The sequence below is a fragment of the Ursus americanus genome, chromosome 27 (assembly GCF_024610735.1).
Source record: "Ursus americanus isolate L20-20 chromosome 27, mUrsAme1.1.p, whole genome shotgun sequence".
Lineage (NCBI taxonomy): Eukaryota > Metazoa > Chordata > Mammalia > Carnivora > Ursidae > Ursus > Ursus americanus.
The window spans coordinates 43,197,965-43,223,369 of record NC_142153.1 but is presented as its reverse complement, the minus strand read 5'-3'; the positions used below and the strand labels follow the sequence as shown (position 1 = coordinate 43,223,369).

At 37.3% G+C, this 25,405-nt stretch overlaps 1 long non-coding RNA gene across 1 annotated transcript in view; it reads left to right on the top strand.

The window, feature by feature from the left end:
- The first annotated feature begins 372 nt into the window (after positions 1-372).
- Positions 373-25,405, top strand: part of LOC148107661 (uncharacterized) — a 350,822-nt gene continuing 325,789 nt past the window's right edge. The window contains exon 1 of the long non-coding RNA XR_015721951.1: positions 373-408. This is a non-coding gene — a long non-coding RNA (uncharacterized LOC148107661). The remainder of the gene's footprint in view (positions 409-25,405) is intronic.

The following is a 25,405-nucleotide window of genomic DNA, read 5'->3' as shown; positions in this document are numbered from 1 at the left end:
TTTAAAATCTGCTTATTTGTGGTCTTGTTCCTGGTACTGTGAACTTTAAAAAAAAAAAATTCAGGTTTTGAAGTGTCGGTGATGTGAAATTTCTCACTCTGGGTATTCAGAGAGCTGAAGCATAGGGTAAAGCTTGTGTGTAACAATTACTGCATATGTGATACTAGTAATAAGACTTCTTGATTTTAGAAGAAAGATAATATAATGATACATCATTTTTTTTCATCATCCTTTTAATGTTAAGTATATATCAAATGTGTTAGCTCTTGCTGTGCTCTGAGTTTGGAGATATTCATAGAGTTGAATCTGAATTATAATTTACACTTTCAGATGATCAAGGGCAGAAGTGAGGCCCAGGCCTGGAACACCCCTGGGGTGTACTCCTGAGAATCGCAGAGCAGTGAGCGGGTAAGTGACTCGCCTGGTTAACACTGAGCATCACTTCAAAGCAGGGACACTGGCTATGCCTCAAAGCCATCCGTCGGTTCTTGAGCGATCATAGGAGCTGAATGTCTCACACCAAAGCACAGAGCGTCAGGTCCTTTCTGGTGAATATCCTGCCCATGGGTTACATACTGACCCTGGCATGTTCTCAGACCTCTGAGAAGTCTCTGAAAGAAGTAGCCGCACACCGAGAGCATCGTCAAGTAAAGGAAGCCCCTGGGAGCCATAACAGGCTCACGTGAAGAGCTAATGCCCTGTGGGGACATCTGGATATTGCTATTTCTTGGCTGAGGAGCAAACCACATCTCTTCCTTGGAGACTCCACTCAGCAATCGTTTCCATCTAGAAAGAACATTTTACAGCTGTGCTAGGAGCACAGAGGGAAGCTGTGAGGCCACGTTCAAATCTGCACCATAGAATAACAATAGCAGAATTTCCAGCCTGTGAAACACTCGTTTTCCAGTTCAGTCTGCTCCTCACCAACCATCACTTTCCTATTTCCCAGAGTATTGAAGGCATGCAGAGGTTAACTGCCTACCTTGAGGAAATGCTGGTGGTTATATTTTAAAACTCCTTGAAGAGTGATTTAGATTCAGGTATGGCACTTGACAGAGGGTGATTTTAGCTGGGGGGAAGCAAAGCATTCTGCCAGTGGATTGCTGTGCTGTGAAGTAACCCAAGAAGCCTAATGCAACAAAAATGCCACTTGTGCAAACTGGGTTCTTATTAGAAGCTTAATTTTTAGGGGCACCTGGGTGGCTCAGTTAGTTAAGCGTCTCTCTTCGACTCAGGTCATGGTCCTGGGGTCCCAGGGTCCTGGGACTGAGCACCATGTCTGGCTTCCCGCTCAGCGGGGAGTCTGCTTCTCCCTCTCCCTCTGCCACTCCCCCTGCTCATGCTCTCTCTCGCTCACTCTCTCTCAAATAAATAAAAATAAAATCTTTTAAAGGAAAGCTTAAATTTTATAGTTTCAGTGGGTACGGAGATTGTGCTTTGTACATAGTAGGAGTTCACATATTTTTGCTAGGTGAAATAAAAAAGTGAAAGGTGTTGGGGACGCCTGGGTGGCTCAGTTGGTTAAGCATTTGCCTTTGGCTCAGGTCATGATCCCAGGGTCCTGGGATCGAGTCCCGCATGGGCTCCCCGCTCGGCAGTGAGACTGCTTCTCCCTTTCCACCCCCACCCCGGTGCTTGTGCTCTCTCTCACTATCTCTTTCTCTCTCAAATAAAGAAAATCTTTTAAGAAAATGAAAGGTATTGTTCCTTACGTACCAGCATACTCCACCTACCAGGCCTGCATGCTGGAATTACTTTCTCCAGGGTCAGTGATGTGCTCATTTTTATATATATGCTCTATCTTACCTAGTTTCTTTGCAGTTTGGGAACGGGCATAGTAAAATCCAGCTATTGGTTCTGATACTCAGCAAAGCAAAGTGGTAGTTGTATAAACCCATGACTATAGTCTCTTCACGCTGTACAGGTAAGAAAGAAATATTTGGTACAAAACCTTAGGTTACTTTTTCTGGCTGTTTTATATGAGAAAATAAGTTATGATGTGTATATATAAAAGTGAACGCAGCAGAAAAGGTTTTGTACGTGGCTCACAAGGCTCGAACATGGAGCTGTGTGCAGGATTGTGAGAGTACTGCAGCCGGACTCTGAGAAACAGGACTGATCTCAGTCCCATGCATGAGATTCACACAATGTCTCCAGCGCGCCAGCATGCAGGGCTTACAACCATACAGCGTGGACTGGGTCTGACCTGCCCTGCCATTGCTGAAGTCAGTCTGAGGCAAGCCTAGAGAGAGGTGGAGCTTTCAGTATCCTTCTCAAGCTCCCAACGCTGTTACGCTCTTCCTCAGCTGGATCTGTAGGCTTTGTGTTGTTCCAGATTTCAGACCAGTAGTGAGTGGCAGCAGGAAGCACTTGAGCAGTTTAATATTGAGGACATTCCTTATTATGTTGCCATGAGACATTGCGGTGCCTTTGCTCCTACTATTGGGTGTCTTTGTGGTGCTTTAAATCATGTATTTCAAACCTCACCTGGACCAGGTGGTCTCAATGGAAGCTTCTACAATTCTGTACCATCGCCCACGTGGAATTTCATATTCTTCTTCCTCTGAGTCATTGATTCTGTTTTGATTCTCAGTCTCCAGTGCTTACACATCTTTAACATGCTGACTCCAGGTTGATAAAGACTCTCAGGGGATCTTTGTGCAAATCGGAAAAAGAGCCCCTTCCTCTGGGTGTTGGCTGTGCCCTGTGCACACGGTGGGTGCCTTGGTGTGCGGACTGTGTTTTATGCAATCTATTACAGGTGTCTTATAATCTGGGAGATGCAACCCCATGGTAGGTTAGGTCTGGACAGCAGAGTAGGTGCTGAATTCAGGCCCATTTCACCCCCCAGTGAGGTGCTCATGTACATTGGACAACCTATACAATTGTATGAGTGACTTAGGCCCACTTTATGAATTATTTTCCTGGCAGGCTGTGTAGTCCAGAAATTGCCCTGGAACCCCACCTTATTCTTGCCTGGATCTTGATTTAGCATAGAAGGAGCTAGGATCTGTAGCAGAAATTCTGGATGTCAACCACTGCTAAAATATGGAATTCTGACATCATCTAGGCTTAACAAGTAGTCTGCTCCTAATAACCTAATTGTCCTTTGTACCATGGTTTTCAAAAAGGCATCCTTATTATAACCAGTCCTGATGAAACTGTGACAGTGTCTGGCATATAGAGGAAATAAAAAAAAAAAAAAAAAAGATGTCGGTGAAACTAATGAGCCGTTGTATCTCCCTCCCATCTGTCCCTTCCTGCTGACCAAGAGCCAGATGCAGACTCCCCACATTGGCCACATCTTGCAGTTGGGAAAATCACCCTACTTGGCTAATAAATCCAAGACTTAACAATAAAGGTTAAAAATTGCATTAAAAAGTAATACTAAAATGAAAATATCAGTTGAAGACCTAAATACACTCAAAGAAGTAACATAATATGTATTGAAAGGAATGTTCTGTTGAATGGTTTTGGGTGCATTTGATGCTATTACCAGAAAAGTAAGGATGTCATAGATATCTGTACAGACCACAGCACATTATATTTATTAGTTAATAAAAGTGAAGCGATCCTGGGGATATTTGCACTGACTGTGTGTAGCTTGACCTCCATTTTTTTCTCATGCCTTTATACCTGTGACTTGTTTAGCCTCTTATAATCCCTTGTAATTAAGTTCTTACATCACATTTCCCCCATATTTCTTTTCTAGACAAATATTTTTTTTTCTTTTCATTTTTATACAGCGAGTGTGTGCATTGTGTGAGAACAGTATTGTGAGAGATGTTTTCTTTTCAAGCCTAAGGGATTGTGCACCAAGGACAACCACTGAAAAGCATTAGCGACTGTTTTTATGTAATAGAAAATTTCAGATGCTCAGACAACTTGGACAAGCTGTGGGAAGGAAATGAATGTTTTCTTCTCCAGTGTGTCATTTTGTATTAGCAGAAGCTGGACAGTTTGAGAATTATTGCTTGTGTATCTGGAATTAGATTTCTAACACTTTGAATGCTCATCCTTTACAGCAGTGCCATGTTCTCAGAAGTTTAGCCAGTAATAGTGTTTTCTGCCACAATACATACAAGTTGGGCAAGTTAATCGCAGCCACTTTCCTTCCTCATTGAACAAAATGAATGATCGTCCGTTTTACGGATAACAAAGCAATCAAGAGAGAAAACGCGGGGTGGTTTTTTTGCTTTTCTTTTTTTTAGCTCAAATGGGAGGTGATCAGCATGCTTGCTGAACTATGCGGCCAAAGAAAACACTAAAATAAACTTGCAGCGTTGTTCTTGTTTGGGAAACAATAGGCTTTAATGCTGAAGCCCTTCTGAAATGGACAGTGTGGGAGCGGGACTCATGAAATGCTTACTGAAGAGGGCAGTGAAATTATCTTCCATAAAAACATACACGATCACTTCCTGAATCAGTTATCTTCAGGCATTCCATTTAGGTGAGAATCAATTACATACATTTCCAAAAAGGAGGTACGATCACATAAAAAAAAAATCAAATGTGATATCAGAATGCAAAATAAATAACTAAAGCAAAAGATGAATCTTATAACAACGTAAAACACATGAAATGACACTGTGAATCTACATTTGCAGTGAGATGTTGAACACAGTGACATTTGAGTTTGGCTTCGAAGAACAGATGGGATTTTGACAAGTAGAAATGAAGAGAGCAGGTCAGGCAGTCAAAATAGTCTGCAGATAGGCGCAGAGGGGAGGAAGGGCTTGGAGGGCACGGAGCGCAGTCATGTGGACAGGGCTTGCAAATTCCAGGGCAGGAAGCAGGCAGGGGTTTGCCAGCCCAGAAGACCGGTTCAATTTATCAAAAGAGTGTCAGGCACAGATTTTTGTGTGGTATTTTCTGCTTTTGCTGTGTTTGTTTTGTTGGAAGACAAGGGTCTTCTGCCAGTTGCTAACCACATCCAACTCAATGACGTGGAAGGTGCGCGGACCCGCTTGGACGCGGTATAGTGGTAGTAGCCGCACTTGCTGCCGGACTCCTGACCCGACCCCACTGCCTCCTCTCTCCCCACTAACCCTTTACAGCTGTAGGCGCCCTTATGGGGCCCTGCATGGGAGAAGGTTGATATCACTTGGGCGCAAAGCTTTTCTTTCCATCAGCCTCACTGACGTCGAACTTATAAACCACACACATTAACAGTTGCGTGTACAGTAGGATGACGTGTGTGAATGTAATCCCCACCACATCTCAAAATCTTCTAATGTTTGACAGTAATTCTTCAACAAAATGTTTTTTTTGTCGTGGTCATGGGAAATATACTCGTGCGCCCTGAGTGTAAGGTTTCTTTTGGGAGCAATGATTCAACCTTGGATTCTGAAGAACGCTGCTGGAGACTGGAGGTGGGTCATTCACTGGAGGCAACACTCTTGAGGACTTCTAGGAACTGTTAATGTTCATCATGGGCTGTTGTGGGGATACATCAAATATCAATAGTGAAAGGAGATTTTCAACGTTGTTGCTAATAATAGAAAGCAAAGAATTACCTGCCCCTACAAAGGTGAAAAGTGATGAAAAAATTCTGACGTTATAAGAATAATGCTATTTATTAGGGTTAATTCATGTTCCTTATTATTTAGTCAAGATTATCGTGTAGCAAAATAGAAATTTATATATACTATTCCTGTGGTAAATATTCTTATATGAATTTTATTTCACCGTCACATTAGGGACCTTCTTCAATGCTAAAAAATGAAGTAATTGCTCTTAAATTTAGCACATTGAAAGGGTTTACTGGGACAAAATAAAATTGCTGTGATTTTTTTTTTTTAATTCTTATTTGCCTGTTTTCTTTCACAATTGTGTCAGGTTTTCTTTTTCTTTTTATCACTGTTGCTAATTAATTAATATTAAGTAATATTACTGTTTGTAATTCTTCTCTTTTAAATTTTTTATTCAGTTTTTTTAAACTAAAAGAAAAACCACTCATGCATTTCTCCCACCCTCACCACCACCTCTTGCAACCACTAATCTGTCTCTTCTGTCTTTGCATCTATGAAGCTGTTGTTTTGTTTTGTATTGTTTTGTTTTGGATTCCACATATAAGAGAGATCATATTTGTATTTGTCTTTCTCTGTCCAACTTATTTTTCTTAACATAATTCCCTCTAAATCCCTCCATGTTGTCACAATGGCAAGATTTTATTCTTTCTTGTGGTTGAATAATATTCCATTGTGTATATATATATATATACCATAATTTCTTTATCCATTTATACATCAGTGGACACTTACATTGTTCCCTTATCTTGGCTATTGTAAATAATGCTGCAATAAACATGAGGGTGTATATAGTTTTTGAAGGTGTGTTTTCATTTTCTTTGTATAAATGTCCAGAAGTGGAACTGCTGGATCATACAGTATTTTTTTTTTAATTTTATTTATTTGACAGAGAGACAGCCAGTGAGAGAGGGAACACAAGCAGGGGGAGTGGGAGAGGAAGAAGCAGGCTCCCAGCGGAGGAGCCTGATGCAGGGCTCGATCCCAGAATGCCAGGATCACGCCCTGAGCCAAAGGCAGATGCTCAACAACTGAGCCACCCATGCGCCCCTCATACAGTATTTCTACTTTTAATTTTGTAGGAACCTCCATAGTGTTTTCCATAGTGGTTGTATAAATTCATATTCCTACCAGCCATGCACAAAGCTCCCTTTTGCCACAATCTTTCCAACACCTGTTATCTCTTATTGTTTTTATAATAGCCACTCTAAGTTTGAGGTGATATATCATTCTGGTTTTGATTTGCATTTCCCTAATGATTAATGATGTTGAGTGTTCTTTTCATGTACATATTGGCCATCTGTATATCTTCTTTGGGAAAATGTTTATTCAGATCTTCTAGCCATTTTTAAATCACATTGCTTGTTTCTTTGCTATTGAGTTGCATGAGTTCTTTCAATATCTTGGCTGTTAGCCTCCTGTCAAACACATGATTTGTGAATACTTTCTCCCATTCAGTAGGTTACCTTTTCATGTGTTGGTGGTTTCCTTTGCTGTGCAGATTTTTAGTTTGAGGTAGTCCAACTTGTTGATTTTGCTTTAGTTGCTTTTGTTTTTGGTGTCAGATTAATTAAAAAAAAATCATTAAGACATGTTAAGGATCTTACTGCCTATGTTTTCTTCTAGGAGTTTCATGGTTTCAGGTTACATTCAAGTCTTTATTACACTGTAAGTTAATTTTTGTGCATGGTGTAAGATAGTGGTCCATTTTCATTGTTTTGCATGTGGTTGTCCAGTTTTCCCAAAACCATTTATTGAAGAGATTGTTCTTTCCTATTGTATATTCTTGGCTCCTTTGTTGTAAATGTATTGGCTATATCCGTGTTTGTTTATTTCTGTTCCATTGATTTGTGTATCTGTTTTTATGCCAGTACCATACTGTTTTGGTTACTATAGCTTTGTAATATAGTTTGAAATCAGGGAGCATGATGCCTCCAGCTTTGTTCTTCTTTTTCAAGATTGTTTGGCCAGTGGGGATCTTTTGTGGCTCCATCAAATTTTAGGATTGTTTGCTCTATTTCTGTGAAAAATACGATTGGGATCTTGATAGGGATTGCATTGAATCTCTATATTGCTTTAGGTAATATGAACATTTTAACAATATTCTTGCAATCCATGAGCACAGAATATCTTCCCATAATTTGTGTCTTCGATTTCTTTCATGAATGCCTTGAAGTTTTCAATATACCAGTCTTTTACCTTCTTGGTTAAATTTATTTGTAGGTATATTTTGTGCAATTGTAAATGAGATTGTTTTCTTAATTTCTTTCCTATAGTTCATTATTAGTGTAAAGAAACACAACAGACTTTTGAGTATTGATGTTATGTTTTGCAACTGTACTTAATTTGTTAGTTCTATCAGTGTTTTGGATGAGTCTTTGGGTTTTCTATGTAATATCATGTCATTTGCAAATAATGACAGGTTTTCTTCTTCTTTCCAATGTGAGTGCATTTTTTTTTTTCTTGTCTACTTGCTCTGGCTAGGACTTCCAATATTGTGTTGAATAAAAGTGATGAGAGTAGACATCCTTGTCTCGTTTCTGATCTTAGAGGAAAAGCTTGAAACTTTTAACTCTTGAGGTTGATGTTAGCTGTGGCTTTGTCATATACAGCCTTTATTATGTTGAGGTAGATTCCCTTTATACACACTTTGTTGAGTTTTTATCATAAATATATGTTGAATTTTGCCAAGTGATTTTTCTGCATCTATTGAGATGATCATATTTTTGTCCTTCGTGTTGTTAATGTAGTTTATCACATTGACAATTTTGTAACTGTTAGAACGAACTTGCATCCCTGGAATAAATCCCACTTGATATATTGTATGATCCTTTTACTATATTGTTAAAATTGGTTTGTGAATTTTTGTTGAGGGTATTTGCATCTATGTTTATTGTGGATATTTGCATTTATGTATATATGTATGTATGTTTGTATGTATGGCAGCCTTGTCTGGTTTTGGTATCAGAATAACGCTGGCCATGTAAAATGTGTTTGGAACACTTCCCCCTCTTCTCTTTTTTGAAAGCGTTTGAGAAAGATTGTGCTCATTCTTTTTTAAGTGTTTGCTAGAATCCACCAGAGAAGCCAACTGTTTGATGGAAGGTTTTTATTACCGATTCAATCTCCTTGCTACCAATTGTACTGTTCAGATTTTCTATTTCATCATGATTCAGTCCTGATAAGTTGTATGTCCATTTCTTCTAGGTTGTCTGATTTTTTTGGCATATAATTGCTCATAGTAGTTTCTTATGAATCTTTCTATTTCACGGTATAAGTTGTAACATCTCTTTTATTTCTGATTTTATTTTTGAGTTCTCTCTCTCTCACTCTTTTTTGGAGGGGGGAGAGTTTTTATAAAATTTTGTTCATTTTATTTATCTTTTGAAAGAGCCAACTCTGACTCTCATTGATCTTTTCTATTATCTTTTCAGTCTCTATTTCATTTATTACTGCTGTAATCTTTGTTATTTCCTTCCTTCTACTAACGTTGGGATTTATTCTTTTCTAGTAGCTCAAATGTAAAGTTAGATGGTTTATTTGAGCTTTTTCTTATTTCTTGAGGTAGGCATTTATTGTTACAAACTTACCTCTTAAAACTGCTTTTGCTGGATCCCATAAATTTTGGTATATTACACTTCCATTTTTGTTTGTTTCAAGATACTTTTTGATTTCTTTTTTGACTCACTAGTTATGCAGTAGAAAGTTGTTTGATCTCTACATAGTTCTGAATTTTCCCAGTTTTCTTTGTGTAATTAATTTCTAGTTTCATGTCATTATGGTCAGAAAAGACACTTGATACAATTTTAAATCTCTTAAATTTATTAAGACTCATTTTATGGTTTAATATATCATCTATTTGGAAGATATACCCTGTGTACTTGAGAAGAGTATGTATGCTGTTGCTTTTGGATGGAATGTTCTTTATATATCTAGGTCCATCTGGTTTAATGTGTCATTTAAGGCTGATGTTTCTCTATTGATTTTCTGTCTGCATGATTTATCCAATGATGTAAGTGGGATACTAGAGTACCCTACTATTAGCTTATTGCTCTATAATTCTTCCTTAAGGTCTGTTGATGTTTGCTTTATATATTTAGATACTCCTTCCTGGGTGCATAAATATTTTTAAATGTTATATCCCCTTATTGGGTTGACCCCTTTATCATTATGTGATACCCTCTCTGTCCTTATTACAGTCATTGTTTTAAAGTATATTTTTGATGTTTTCTTAAGCCAGTATAAAGATTCTTCATGCATGTAGGTGACAATCAGGGTTCTGTGAGATAGCAGTACAACCTCAAATGCCTACATATATGATATTCATTCAATTATTTGTTTAAATAGTACTTATTGCACACTTACTAAGCACTTGATATATACCAGGCAATGGAGATATAAATACAGACCATTTCTATCTCCACTGAGCTTTAAAACTTGGTGGAAAAAATTCTTTTCATCAAGTAATTCTATAAAAATATACTTTAAGTAACAAATGTAAAGAAGAGAAAGTATAAAGAGCTAGAGATTTACACTGATTAATCCTAATATACTCTGGGAATTATTTGAAAGTTTCTTTGAGAACACAGAATTTGATGTGAAATCTTGAGTTAAGGGTCCTGGAATGAAGGTTAGAGGACAGAGAAGGGTCTTTCATTTTTCTTTCCTTTTTTCTTTTACATTTTTATTTGAATAATGGTTAGTTAACATACAGTGTTACGTTAGCTTCAAGTGTTTAATATAGTAATTCAGCTCTTCCATACATCACCCAGTGCTCATCATGGACAAGTACACTCCTTAATCACCATTACCTATTTAAACCATCCCCTACCCACTTCCCTCTGGTAACTATTTGTTCTCTAGTGAAGAATCTGTTTCTTGATTTGTCTCTCTCTCTTTTTTTCCTTTTACTCATTTGTTTTCTTAAATTCCATATATGAGTGAAATCATATGGTATTTGTCTTTCTCTGACTGACTTATTTTGCTTAGCAGTATACTCTCTAGCTCCCTCCATGTCATTGCAAATGGTAAAGTTTCATTCTTTTTTATGGCTGAGTAATATTCCTCCGTGTGTGTGTGTGTGTGTGTGTGTGTGTGTGTGTGTGTGACATTTTCTTTATCCGTTCCTCAATCAATGGACACATGGGCTGCTTCCATATCTTGGCCCTTGTAAATAATGCTGCTATAAACATAGGGGTGCTTATATCCCTTTGAATTAGTGTTCTTGTATTTGGGTAAATACCCAGTACTGCAACTGCTAGATCATAAGGTAATTCTATTTTTAACTTTTGACACACCTCCACTCTGTTTTCCACAGTGGCTGCAGCAGTTTCCATTCCCATCAACAATGCTTGAAGGTTCCTTTGTCTCCACATACTCACCAAAACATATTGTTTCTTGTGTTGTTGATTTTAACCATTCTCACAGGTGTGAAATGATATCTCATTGTAGTTTTGATTTGCATTTCCCTGATGGTAAATGTTGATGAGCATTTTTTCATGTGTCTGTTGGCCATCTATATATCTTCCTTGGAGAAATGTCCATTCATGTCTTCTACCCATTTTTAATTGGATTATTTGGATTTGGTTGAATTTTAAAGATTATTTATATATTATTTTGGATAATAACCCTTTATCCAATTGAATTTTAAAGATTATTTATATATTATTTTGGATAATAACCCTTTATCAGATATGTCATTTGCAAATATCTTCTCCCATTCTATAGGTTGCCTTTTAGTTTTATTGATTGTTTCCCTTGCTTTGCAGAAGCTTTTTATTTTGATGTAGTCCCAGTAGTTTATTTTTTCTTCTGTTTCCCTGGCCTCTGGAGACCTATCTAGAAAGAAATTGCTACAGCCAATGTCAAAGAAGCTACTGCCTGTGTTCTCTTCTAGGATTTTTATGGTTTCAGATCTCTTATTTAGGTCTTTAATCAGTTTTTAATTTATTTTTGTGTACGGTGTGAAAGTGGTCCAGTTTCATTCTTTTGCATGTTGCAGTACAGTTTTCCCAACACCATTTGTTGAAGAGACTGTTTTTCCCTTTGGATATTTTTTCCTGCTTTGTAGAAGAAGATTAATTGACCATATAGTTGTGGGTTTATTTCTGGATTTTCTGTTCTGTTCTGTTGATCTATGTGTCTATTTATATGCCAGTACCAAACTGTTTTGATCATCACAGCTTTTTAATGTAACTCGAAGTCCAGAATGGTGATGCCTACAGTTTTGTTCTTCCTTACCTTTTTTTCCCTAAGATTTTATTTATTTATTTGAGAGAGAGAGGGAGAGAGAGAGAGAGATAGCAAAAGAGAGAGCATGAGCAGGGGGAAGAGGGAGAAGCAGACTCCTTGCTGAGCAGAGAGCCCGATGTGGGGCTTGATCCCAGGACCATGGGATCATGACCTGAGCTGAAGGCAATTGCTTAACTGACTGAGCCACCCCGGTGTCCCTGCTCTTTTTCAAGATTAATTTGACTATTTGACTATTCGGGGTCTTTTGTGGTTCCATAAAAATTTTAGGATTCATTGTCCTAGCTCTGTGAAAAATGCTGTTGGTATTTTGATAGGGATTACTTAAATGTGTAGATTGCTTTGGGCAGTATAGGTATTTTAATTGTATTTATTCTTCCAGTACACGAGCATGGAATGTCTTTCCAATTCTTTGTGTCCTCTTCAGTTTCTTTCTTCACTGTTTTATAGTTATCAGAGTACAGGTCTTTCACTTCTTTGGTTAAGTTTATTCCTAGGTATCTTATTTTGGGTGCAATTGTAAATGGGATTGTTTCCTTATTTTCTCTTTCTGCTGCTTCATTATTGGTGTATAGAAATGCAAGATTTCTGTACATTGATTTTGTATACTGTGACTTTACTGAGTTCATTTATTAGTTCTAGTAGTTTTTTGGTGGATTCTTTTGGGTTTTCTATATATAGTATTACATCATCTGCAAAAATAGTGGAAGTTTTACTTCTTCCTTGCCAATTTGGCTGCCTTTTATTTCTTTTTGTTGTCTGATTGCAGTGGCTGGGACTTCTAGTACTATGTTGAATAAAAGTGGTGAGAGTGGGCATCCCTGTCTTGTTCCTGACCTTAGGGGAAAAGCTCTCAGTTTTTGCCTATTAAGGATGATGTTAGCTCTGAGTTTTTCATAGATGGACTTTATTATGTTGAGATATTTTCCCTCTAAACATACTTTGTGGAGGCTTTTATCACGAATGAATGTTGTATTTTGCCAAATACTTTTTATGCAGCTACTGAAATAATCGTATGCGATTATTTCAGTAGCTTTCTTTAATGATGTGATGTATCACATTGATTGATTTGTGAATATTTAACTACCCTCGCAACCCAGGAATAAATCCCACTTGATTGAGTGGATGATTTTTTTCATGTATTGTTGGATTCCGTTTGCTAGCATTTTTGTTGAGAATTTTTGCATCTATATTCATCAGGAATATTGGCCTGCTGTTCTCTTTTGTAGTGTAGTCTTTATCTGATTCTGGTATCAGGGTAATGCTGGCTTCATAGGATGAATTTGGAAGTTTTCTTTCCTTTTCTGTTTTTGTTTTTGTTTTGTTTTTTGGTTTTTGGAATAGTTTGAAAAGAAAGAGTATTAACTCTTCTTCAGGTGTTTGGTAGGATTTGCCTGTGAAGACATTGGATCCTGGACTTTTGTTTGTTGGCAGTTCTTTGATTACTGACCCAATTTCTTTGCTGGTTATGAGTCTGTTCAAATTTTCTGTTTCTTCCTGTTTCAGTGTTGGTAGTTTTTATGTTTCTAGGAATTTATCCATTTCTTCTAGGTTGCCCAATTTTTTGGCATATAGTTTTTTATAATATTCTCTTATGATTGCTCTGGAGTATTGGTTGCTATTTCTCCTCTCTCATTTGTGATTTTATTTCTTTGAGTCCTTTCCCGTTTTTTTCATGTTAAATCTGGCTAGGGGTTTACTAATTGTATTGATTTTTTCAAAGAACCAGGTGCTGGTTTCATTGATCTTTTTTTGTTTTTTTGTTTTTTTTTTTCTATATCATTTATTTCTGTTCTAATCTTTATTATTTCCTTCATTCTGCTCGTTTTAGGTTTTGTTTGTTGTTCTTTTTCTAGCTTCTTTAGGTGCAAGTTAGGTTGTTTTATTGAGATTTTGCTTCCTTCTTGAGGTAGGCCAATACTGCTATCAATTTTCCTCTTAGAACCACTTTTGCTGCAGGCCAGAGGTTTTGAACCATTGTAATTTCATTTTCATTTCTTCCCATATACCTTTTTTTTTTTATTTCTACTTTGATTTCTTGGCTGACCCATTAATTGTTTAGTAGCATGTTATTTATCCTCCACGTATTTGTGGTCTTTACAGATTTTTTTTTTGGTTGACTTCTAGTTTCATAGCATTGTCGTCAGAAAATATGCACGGTATCATTTCAATATTCATGAATTTGTTGACGCTTTTTTTGTGGGTTCATACGTGATTTATTTTCAAAAATATTCTGAGTACACTTGAAAAGAATGTGTATTCTTCTGTTTTAGAGTAAAATGTTCTGAATATATCTGTTAAATCCATCTGTTCCAGTGTGTCATTCAAAGCCACTCTTCTATTGCTGATTTTCTGTTTAAATGATCTATACATTGATGCAGTGGGGTGTTAACATCCCCTACAATTATGGCATTGTTATCAATTATTTCCTTTATGTTTGTTATTAGCTATTTTATGTATTTGGGGGCTCCTATGTTGGGTGCATAAATATTTACAATTGTTATATTTTCTTATTGAGTTGTCCCCTTTGTTATTATATTGTGTCCTTCTTTGTCTCTTGTTACATTTCTTGTTTTAAACTCTATTTTGTCCAATACAAGTATTGCTTCTCTGGCGTTCTTTTACATCCATTTGCATGACAGATGTTTCTCCATCCTCTCACTTTCAATTTGCTGCTGTGTTTAGGTCTAAAGGGGTCTCTTATAGGCAACATATTGATGGGTCTTTTTTTTTTTTTTAATCCATTCTGTCACCCTATGTCTTTTGATTGGAGCATGTAGTTCATTTACATTTAAAGTAATTATTGATAAATTTGTCTTGCCATTTTAATACTTGTTTTATGGTTGTTTCTGAAGATTTTCTCTGACCCTTTCTTGTCTTTCTCTCTTTAATGTTTTGCTGATTTTCTTTAGTGATATATTTGGATTTCTTTTCTTTCTCTTTATTCTTTGCATATTTATTAGTGGTTTTGATACATGGTTACCATTAAGTTTGTATATAACGTCCTCTGCATATAGCAGTCTGTATTAAATTGATGGTGGTTTAAGTTTGAATCCATTCTTCTCTCCTCTCCTCCCCATGTTTTAGGTATATGTTATTATATTTTATAACCTTTTTTTGCAGGTACCTTGACTGATTTTTCACAGAACTATTCATTCTTACTTTTATGCTTCCTACCTCTATACTGTCACTTATGGTCCTCCTTTGCACTCAAAGACTCCCTTTTAATATTTCTTGTGGCGCTGGCTTAGTGTTTATGATCTCCTTTAGTTTCTGTTTGTCTGGAAAACTCTTCATGTCTCCTTTTCTTCTGAATGATAGCCTTCCTGGATAGAGTATTCTTGGCTGAAGATTTTACCCTTTCAGCACTTTGAATATATCATGCTACTCCCTTCTGACTTGCCAAGTTTCTGTTGAAAAATCTCCTGCTAGCCTTATTGGTTTTCTCTTGTAAGTTAATGACTTCTTTTGCCTTAGTGCTTTTAATTTTTTTTCTTTATCACTATATTTTGCAAATTCAATTGCAGTGTGTCTTGGTATGTGTCTGCTCTTACTGATTGTGTTGGGGGTTCTCTGTGCCTCCTGTAGCTGGATATTTGATTTCTTCCCCAGATAAAGGAAGTTTTCAGCCAAGATTATTTCAAATAAGTTTTCTGCCCCTTTTCTCTCTCTTCTTTGAGACTCCTGTAATATGAATGTTATTACATTTGGTGCAATCACTGAGTTCCCTAAGTCTATTCTCATTTTACATAATTCTTTTCTCTCTCTTTTGTTCATCTTGATTACTTTCCATTATTCTGTCTTCTAGGTCACTAATTCATTCCTCTGCCTCTTCCATCCTGCTGTTCATTCCATCAAGCATGTTTCTCATTTCATTTATTGATCCCTTTATCTCTGCTATCTTATTCCTATCTCTTTGTTAAGGGTCTTACTCATGTCTTCCACTCTTTTCTCAAGTCCAGTGACTATCCTTATGATCACTGGTTTCAATTTTTTATCAGGAATGTTACTTATATCTGTTTTGTTTAGATCTCTGTCCATGGCCTTGTCTTATTCTTTCGTTAGAGATAAATATCTCTTTCTCTTCATTTTGTCTGCCTCTCTGTGTCTCTTTCTGTGTGTTAAGAAAGTCAGCTGTGTCTTCTGCTCTTGAAAGTAGTGACTATATAAAGCAGAGGTTCAAGAGTGTCCTAAAGTACAGAGTTCCAGAACCTGGGCCTTTAGGAGAGTATCCTGTGTGTGTTTGTTACACCCTGCTGTTTTGTTTGATCACTTTTCCTTTCAGTGCATTCTGTACTGACTCTCTGCCTGTTGTGGGCTGTGCTTGCCTTCTGTGGTATTAATGGGACCCAGACAGGCCTACTCTGAGAGGGGTGCCTGCCAGGAATGTGGGAGCAGGACGGCAGTATTAGCAAATTTTCCAGTGGGCTACTAGTCCTATGCTGATCTCCTAAAGTGCTGTGGTGATTGAGGGCTGCGTGAAGGGTGGCTGGCAGCACAAGCCTTGGTGTGGTGTGGGGTTTGGCCCCTTGTGGCAGCTGGGCACGGTGCAAGGTGGCAGGTGTGCAATTGGTAATTGGATGCTGCACGGTGGATGTGCATAGTCCATGGTAGCAGCAGTGTACCTGGAGGCTAGGCAGGGTGCATGTATGACTTTAACAAAATTTGTTCTGGGCCCAGGCTGGCTAGCAGGCTGGGAGTGGTGAGTCCTAAGAACTTGTGGGCATGGTGCACTGCTAGCAGGTTAGGTAAAAAGAGTGCATGTAGCCCCACCTCCTGCAGATGTCTCTGTGTTTATGCTGGGAGAGGAAAATGGTGCCTGCCAGTCCCCTCTTTTTCAGAAAAGTTCCCCAACATGCTCTGAAATCAGTATAAACAGATCTATCTCTTGTTTGCCCCTCGCATTTTTTGTTACCTCTCTGCACAGGCTGCTGTCTCTTTAAGAGTGGCAATCCAAATATCACTTGCCCTCCTGGCTGTCCAGGGCTGGTTAGTTGACTTTTAAAGCTCCAGGTTCCAAGTCCCACTGGAATTCAGCTCCTCTGGTTTTCAAAGCCAAGTGTCATGGGGATTAGTTTGCTCTGTGTGAGCTCCCTGGTGCAAGGGTCCATTTCTCCACACTCTCTGTACGTGCAGCTCCCTGTATCCTTTGGACAGTTTCCCTCTGCCTTTCTGACCTTCCTAATCTTTCAGAGACAGCTGTTTCTCTATATTTAGTTGTGGAGTATTTTTTATTTTTGTGTTTTTGCCAGTCTTCAGGTCACTCTCCAGCTTATTGACTTTGATGTGGATGATATCTAGTTGAAAACATGGGACGGGATAAGCTCAGTGTCCTCCTATTCCACCATCTTCCCAAACCTTTAAATGTTCAAAGAAAAGTCTTTTCATGAGACTCTAATTTGGGATGATGTAAGGCATAAGGGAAAAATGGAAAGATGGTTGGTGTAGCTTAAGTGCATGAAGTAAGGGAGGTAAACTAGAGAAGGCAAGCAGAGCAAAGATTCAGTCAAGAGGGATTTGTAAGCCACAGCATGGGCTTTGGCTTTTATCAGTAAGTTCCAAAGATTTTAAGCAGGAGATAACATGACCAGGTTTTGAAAAGGTCATTTAGGCAGCATTGTGGAGAATCATTCAGAAGAGGACCAGAGCAGAGGCAAGACATTACTTAGGAAGCAGTTACAACCTAAGAGGCAGCAATTGTGGTGATAATTTGATTATTCATATATTTGGTAAATAGCTGTAGAGGTTTTAGTACATTCCAGGCACAGTTCAGGTACTGGAGAAAGACAGAGTAGTGGAAAAATCACAAAAGCTCTGTTTTTTATTTTAGTTGAGAGGTAGGAAACAAGCGATTAAATAAATGCCCAACGTGTGAGGGTGAGTCAAGTGCTAAGAAGAAAAATAATAAAGGACCACAGGTCACAGACAAGAAAGGGGGAAAAATGACAAAAATAAAAGTAGGTCCACAAATTTATACAAGTGAATATAAACGGTCTGAGGTGGGGGAAAACCTACTCTGGACCAGCATTATACAATTAATTAGCAAATTACAGGAATTAGGTGATTTGTATGTGTATATGCCATTAAAGAAAACAAGGCAAATTTTATTAAAACCCCCTTTTCTGGATGGGGTGATGGTCAGGATGTTCACTCTCTGTAATCTACAATTCTGTAAGCACATTTGCGTTAATCATTAGCTCTATGTCTAGCCTACAGATCCACGACTTAAATTCAGTAAATATGGAGTGTCTGAAAATATAGAGCCACCATGTTTGCTAGGGTACTTATTAAATAAAATTGATCCCTATTATTCAAATTGTGTTCTAAATTTAAATATGGGATAAACAATTCTGGGTGTGTTACCTACTAGAGAAAATAAAAAAATAAATTATGTCTATCTACATCGATATTTGAGAATTTGAAGAATAAACACCTGCCTGCAGTTTCTTAGCTGGTATTCTAACATTTTATAATGTCTTTTTTATGGAATGTTTACAGAAATAGAAATGACTGATGTTAATTTTTGAAGAAAATTTTGTAACTAGTGTCAATAGTACTTAATTTTACAGTATTTGACAGTTGATAGCTTTCACAATTAAGTGTCTTAAGTTACTTAGAAAAGATTTAGGATTAATGCTCTTCCTGAAATCAAATTGTCTAGTTCAATTCTAAAGTAATTTTAACTTGATATTTATAATTCTTTAGTTTTCTTTAGGGACTTCTTAGATTTACCACTTAATAAAAACTAGTTTGTCTATATAAAGTTTCTTAATTTACTTTAAGTATGCTATTAATTGGAATACAGATGTTAAGACATTTTAGCTTTCAATTCATATATTTGATAACTGAAGCACTAAGAAGATACATCGTGCATGAAGGCAGTAATAATAGAATGTTAATATTCTATTAAATAGGGAAAAATGAAGCAAGAAATTGTCATTCAATTAATGATCAAGGAGTATAATTTAGTACTGAAACTTTTTTATTTTCCAATTTATCCCATAAGGTTGCGTAAGTGATTAAATTATATAAAGAATTGCGAAGTATGTTGTACTAATTTCTGCACAGCCATGATATAGTACAGTTTTAACATCAAAACCCCCAAAATCTTATATGACACAATCAATCATTTCAACCAGCTTCATGACCCAAATGTTCACATTTAATTTAATCACATATAATCAGAAAAACTGAGCAACAGTCCATTATTAACTTGATAATTCCACAATCAACTGATTTTATATAAATGTGATTTTAATAGAACAGTTAGAATAGGGGCATATGGGTGGCTCAGTCATTAGGCGTCTGCCTTTGGCTCAGGTCATCATCCTGGGGTCCCGGGATCAAGCCTCGCATTGGGCTCCCTGCTCAGCAGGAAGCCTGCTGCTCCCTCTCCCACTCCCGCTGCTGGTGTTCCCTCTCTTGCTGTGTCTCTCTGTCCAATAAATAAATAAAACCTTAAAAAAAAAAACAGGATATTAAATGGGAGAAAATAATTTTCAAAGAATGTTCAGACTCAGAACAAAACAAATAAACAAACAAACAAAACCACTCTGTAGGAGATTCACCTAGGTGAATAGGAAGCATGGAAATGAGAATATCACTTCAATGTCTTAGCCTTTGGATTTGCATACTTTCCATGGTTAATATTTTGGGAAAACATCACATGGACTTCCCTAATTATATTTATTGGATTGATTGCTATTTTTCTACCCAGTATCATCGTCCCTTTCCTTCTTATGAATCCAACAAAAAGTAATGTTCTAGTCTCTTTTGTAGGTAGATGTGGCCCCTGTATATAAATTCTGTCAAATTATACATTATAATTATATGCATGTTTTATATATATTATATATTTTATATCAGTAAACTTGTATAACTATATATATTCAAGTGTATAATGTACACATGTAAATGTATAACTATATATATATTTAAAACTGTACACACACACATATATATACCATTGTGGGAAATGGATCAAATTTTTTTTTAGGATTAAGGATGGTAGAACCGATACAAGAAGAAAGAGGAGCTTGTTTGAGGAAAAAGGAGAATAATGAGGAATTTCCAGAATTAGTGTACCATGCAGAGGAAGATGATCAATGAGGATTTTAAAAACACTAGAGCACTAGATCTGGGGTCGATTATGTGAGTTTGCATCCTGACTCTGCCACTTATTAGTAAAATGACCTTGTGACAAGTACTAACTTTCTAAACCTTGGCTCTTTGTTGATCATTATGGTCTCTAATGAAAATTCTCTCTTCATACATTTTTGAAACTTGTACAGACTTGGTCTTTAAAAGCGAGACTCCATTGTGCATTTTCTCCTGACTGAAAAAAGAAAAAGAAAAGTCCTGAATAGACAAAGTAGACAATAAACATATTTTAGGAAATAAAATATCCATTAATGTATAAAACTCCTATTCTTTAATAAACATCATTACAGAGTCAATTTTCATAATTTTCCAGTTCACTCCCTTTCCCAATTCATTGAACTTATCAATATAAATGGAAAAGTTGTTCTTTAACTCAGTTTTAGTTAATGAGAGATACCATGCTAGAAAAGAACATAAAAAAAAATCACTGTAATAGGAATTTTTTAAATCTGAAAATTTCATATTGTCCTTTGGTTCTTGTGAAAAGTGTTTTCAAAAATCAGCATGTTTCTTCACACTTGTATTTGTTTCTAGGGAATTAATAGCTCACTCTGACAATCTGGTAATTATCTTCATTTTAGAAAAAATGATCATACTATAAAGTATGTATTGGACAGGCATTAGTACTTCATTTCACGGTTCTCTGACAGAATGCTCATAAAATAGCACTTGTAGTGTGGACACTCCAACAGTTGAAACGCCAAATATGTACAAAAACACATCTAGGGCAGTTGCATGGCTATTTAGTGATGGGTGGCCCAGATTGGACGTTTTTATTACTGAAAGCCAAGTCAAACTTATTTTACAGAAGAACTCTGTGAGAGGAAAATTATAAGCAGATTTATGGAGATCCACCGTCTCAAAACCACACGCTGTCCAGCAGAGGATCTAAACACCAACTCTCTGAAGTGCAGTTTAGTTTTTGAGTTGACTTTAAAAGTAACTAAAATAAAAAGTGAAAAATGTGAAAACTAATATTGACATCCAAGGGCATTAAACTCAGACACACAGACTCGTTTCCATAACTCAAACTATTACAAAATATTTTCCTTTTCCATTTTTACCATAATTTTTATTTAGGTGCATTGCCCGATTATACCTCTGAGAATGAAAGCACATTTCCCAAAGTATTTCAGTGACATACCTACTTAGCAGAATCTAAAAGATAGTCAGACTTGTTTTCTTTATTCCCTAGCAAGCCCTCAGTGTGAATCAAGGCATGTGTGGGGAGGATGCTCTGAGTTCAGCCGGAGATGGGAGACCCACTCTGTAGATTTCCTTATGGATGATCACACTCTTCCAACCTATGGGACATCATCTCTTTACAGAGGACTCTAAAATGAACCTGATACTAAAATAGAAGAAATACTGTTGATGATTCTGTAATGAAAAATGTGTATACCATCAGGATCAATGAATGCTCTGGGCATGGGGGGGGAGACTAACACAGCTAGCAAATATAAAGAAGACAAACTCAATTGTGTTTGTGTGGGGTTTTTTGTTTTGTTTTGTCATTGCTTTAAGATACTACCAAAATTTAAGGAATGAATAAAAGCACTAGTGTACATAGGAAGAGCATAACATTTTGACTTTGCTAGATTCTGTTGTATTACAGAGCCACTTAATCAAATATTGTGGATAATATAAGGAAAATTTGGGGAGAAGACAATAAAACAGACAACAGAACCTCTGGAAATTTGCAGTTTATTAAATAGCCTATTTTGAAGAACATGGCTTGTAAGATATCCGAATGTGATAGAAATGGACTCTTTGTGGCAGTACATATTTGATCATGTGGAATCATTATATGTGGTTTGGGTCACCTGTGTTTATTCACGTTTAGGTATACTGTGCATTCCTAAAGAGCAAGAAATGGTGCTAATTTTTTAACAAATATTAACTCATTTGATCATCTCAAGAGTTCTGTGGAATAGTTACATATCAACTCAGTTAACTTATGAAAAAATGGGACTCAAAAATTATTTACTTTTATGCAGTATTGCTGAGTAGTATCTCATTATTTGAGCATTAATATACTACATTCGCCTATAATTGAAATGAGAGGTTTGTATTTAAAAGTTATTTATTAATGGGATCATTGTAAAAATCAAATTCACTCATTCTCTTGTGTTCAATGTTGTAGGCAGAGACAGAAATACATTTGTTATCATAAGAAGTTAAGGTCAGCATGGTGAAACTTTCATAACATTTTGTTACAGTTTAACTTTCTTTAACTTATCCTGTGTTTAATGGCAAACTGTGTAAGGCTTCTCTTTTCTCTACATCCTTGCCAATGCATTATTTCTTGTCTTTTTGATTCTAGCCATTTTGACTGGTGTGAGGTGATCATTGCAGTTTTGATTTTCATTTCCTTGATGTTTAGTGACATTTTTGTTGACTATTATGGTCTCTAATATTAAGTTTTGCCCATTTTTTGTCAGATAATTTGGGTTTCGGTGTTGAATTATATGAGTTCTTTATATTTTTTGGATATTAACTCCTTATCAGATATATCATTTGCAAATATTTTCTCTGATAGAGTAGGCTGGGTTTCAAAAGCTTTTATTTTGGTGTAGTCTCAAGAGTTTATTTTTGTTTTTGCTTCCCCTGCCTAAGGAGACATACCAAGAAACACATTGCTAAGGTTAATGTCCATTACTGCTTATGTTTCCTTCCAGGAGTTTTATGGTTTCAAGTCTCACATTGAGGTCTTTAATACATTTTGAGTTTATTTTTGTATGTTATATAAGAAAAGGGTCCAGTTTCATTCTTTTGCATGTGGCTGTCCAGTTTTCCCAGTGCCATTTATTGAAGATACTGTCTTTTCCCCATTGTATGTTGTTGCCTCCTTTCTGGTAGATTGACTGTATAGCTGTGGGTTTATTCCTGGACTCTCTGTCCTTTTCTACTGATCTATGTGTCTGTTTTTTGTGCCAGTACCATACTGTGTGATTACTACAACATTGGAATATAACTTGAAATCTGAGTTTGTGATACCTCCAGGTTTGTTTTCTTTCTCAAGATTATTTTGACTAGTCAAGGTATTTTTGTGGTTCTATACAAATTTTAAAGTTATTTGTTCTAGTTTTGTGAAAAATACTGTTATATTTTGATAGAGATTACTATGTTGAATCTCTATATTGCTTTGGATAGTATGGATATTTTAACAATATTAATTCTCCCAATCCATGATCATGGTATTATTTTTCCTTTTGTTTGTGGCATCTTCAGCTTTTTTCATCAGTGTCTTGTAATTTTCAGGGTACAGATTTTTCACCTCCTTGATTAAATTTACTCCCAGGTATTTTTGGTGAAATTTTTGGTGAAGTTGTAAATGGGGTTGTTTTCTTAATTTCTTTTTCTGCTCCTTTGTCAATAATGTATAGAAATGCAACAGATATCTATATATTAGTTTTGTATCCTGCAAACTGTATTCACTTCTATACATTAGTGGGAATAGCTATTTCTCCTAGTCTTTAAATGAATGGCCATATTAGGAATGGCTCCTTAGAGTCTGCAGCTGTCTGGCGGTTGGGATGGTTGCCCGTAACTATAGCAGGTGCAGGCTGGGGGTCCTGTGGCACTCCATGCTGGGCCACCCTGGTGGAATGGCTGGAGCTGAAGTGGGCATGGGCTCGGGGTGTTCTGGGGTGCTCCGGTGGGGTGCAGAGGTAAAGTGGGCATGGCCCAGCTGGTCCTGTAGTGCTTGCTGCAGGGGGGGCTCTGGTGGGACAGCTGAAGGAGAAGTGGCTGAGAGGTCCCTGGGCACTCTCAGTCGCGGGTGTGTTGGTGAGTCTTCTGGAACGAAAGTATGTGTGGGCCTGGGATATTTTGAGGTGTCTTGCATCTGTGTCACTTGGTGCAGTGGCTGGAGCCATAGTGGGCATTGTCCAGGGGTGTCCTAGTATGCACTGCCCTGGGGCCACCTTGGTGGAACAGCTGGAGGTTGGATGGGCGCAGGCCAGGGGGCTGCCTTGTGGCAATGCTCAGATTAGTGTGAATTAGGAGCCCAGGGCTCCCTGAGATGGTGGGCTGACTAGGGCAACATACCCTCCTTTCATCTGCACTATCAAGATGGACGAAGAATGTAAACAGTGGTGCTCACCAGCCCCTGACCCCAGAGAACACTCACTGAGCCAGGAGTCCAGCTAGGGTGCTCAGATCCTGCTTCTCTCCATCTGCACTATCGTGGAGGCAGAATGTAAATAATGGCACTCACCGCACCCCAACCCTGGAGAGCGTTCCAGTGCTTCCCCCCTTTTGGCAGGGTTCTAGGACTCATTCCTTTATGTTGTAGTTGCCCTTTTAAACGGTGGCTTTTTCCCTGTGCCCCAGGGCAGATGAATGTGTTTACCGTTCCTGCATACAAGCCCTCCCCACTGCAGTGTGCAGTGTCAGGCGGAGGTTCCCTTCATTATGGTGTCTCGTCCCCCCTGCCATTCCCTACGGGGTCCCTCCGTCTCTGGTGTTTGTTGTGCAGAAGCTGTTCAGTCAGCCCTCAGTTCTTCCAGGGGAATTGCTGTCTCTGTAGGAAGATTCATTATATCCGTGGAGGAGGTTGCGTTCAGTATCTTCCTATGTCAACATCGTGGACCCCCAGATACTATAAAATATGCCTCTATGAAGAAAAAGAAAGCTGCTAATATTGCACTGTATATTTTAACCACTTGGCAAAATATATATATATATATATATCGTGACGAAATAAAGTGATGAACAGAACCATAGTAAGCAAAATCTGAATCGAGTTTAGACTTTAACTTTGTCATCTTTCAGAACTAACATAGTACCATTTCTCCAAAATGTTCCAGGGTCTATTCTATACCTTCAGGTTTTATTGCATAGTCAAATACTTAAAACATTAAGGTAATTATTTTTATTTTTCCAAATGTAAATGGTGAATGTGAAAATACTGTCTTGTTATTTCCACCACAAATCGAAGACTAAGCCATTCTTTCTGGAAAGCCACGTCCATAATTACTAAGTGACCATGACAAAGGGTGAAATACAGTGATTTGAGCAATTTAAGACTATTCTTATAATAAACCCTAAAAATCCACATTCTTAACAAGGGACACTTCACAAGCTCCATGTGATGAATGCACACGTGGGTACTTACACACAACCTTCTTACACGTAGCAAGCAATGAGACATAGAGAAATGGGCAAATCCAATATTTAGTAGGCAGTTTGGGACAATATTCATTATTTTAACCTGCCAATGTTCCTTAATGTATATTCTACTAAATAACCCTTTATCACACCTGCCCAATGAAGAGGAAGTTTTAGTAAAAACAAATAGGCTTTTAAATAGCTGAAAACTTATCAGTATTTCCGTATAATAAATATAGGTCTTTTATGAAAAGTGTTTGCTTTCCTCTCTAAGTGCTCTCCACTGAGGTTAGACTTCTGTAGGGAAAATGTGACATACTAAAGATGGCAAGTTGGGACACATGAGCCAACGACAG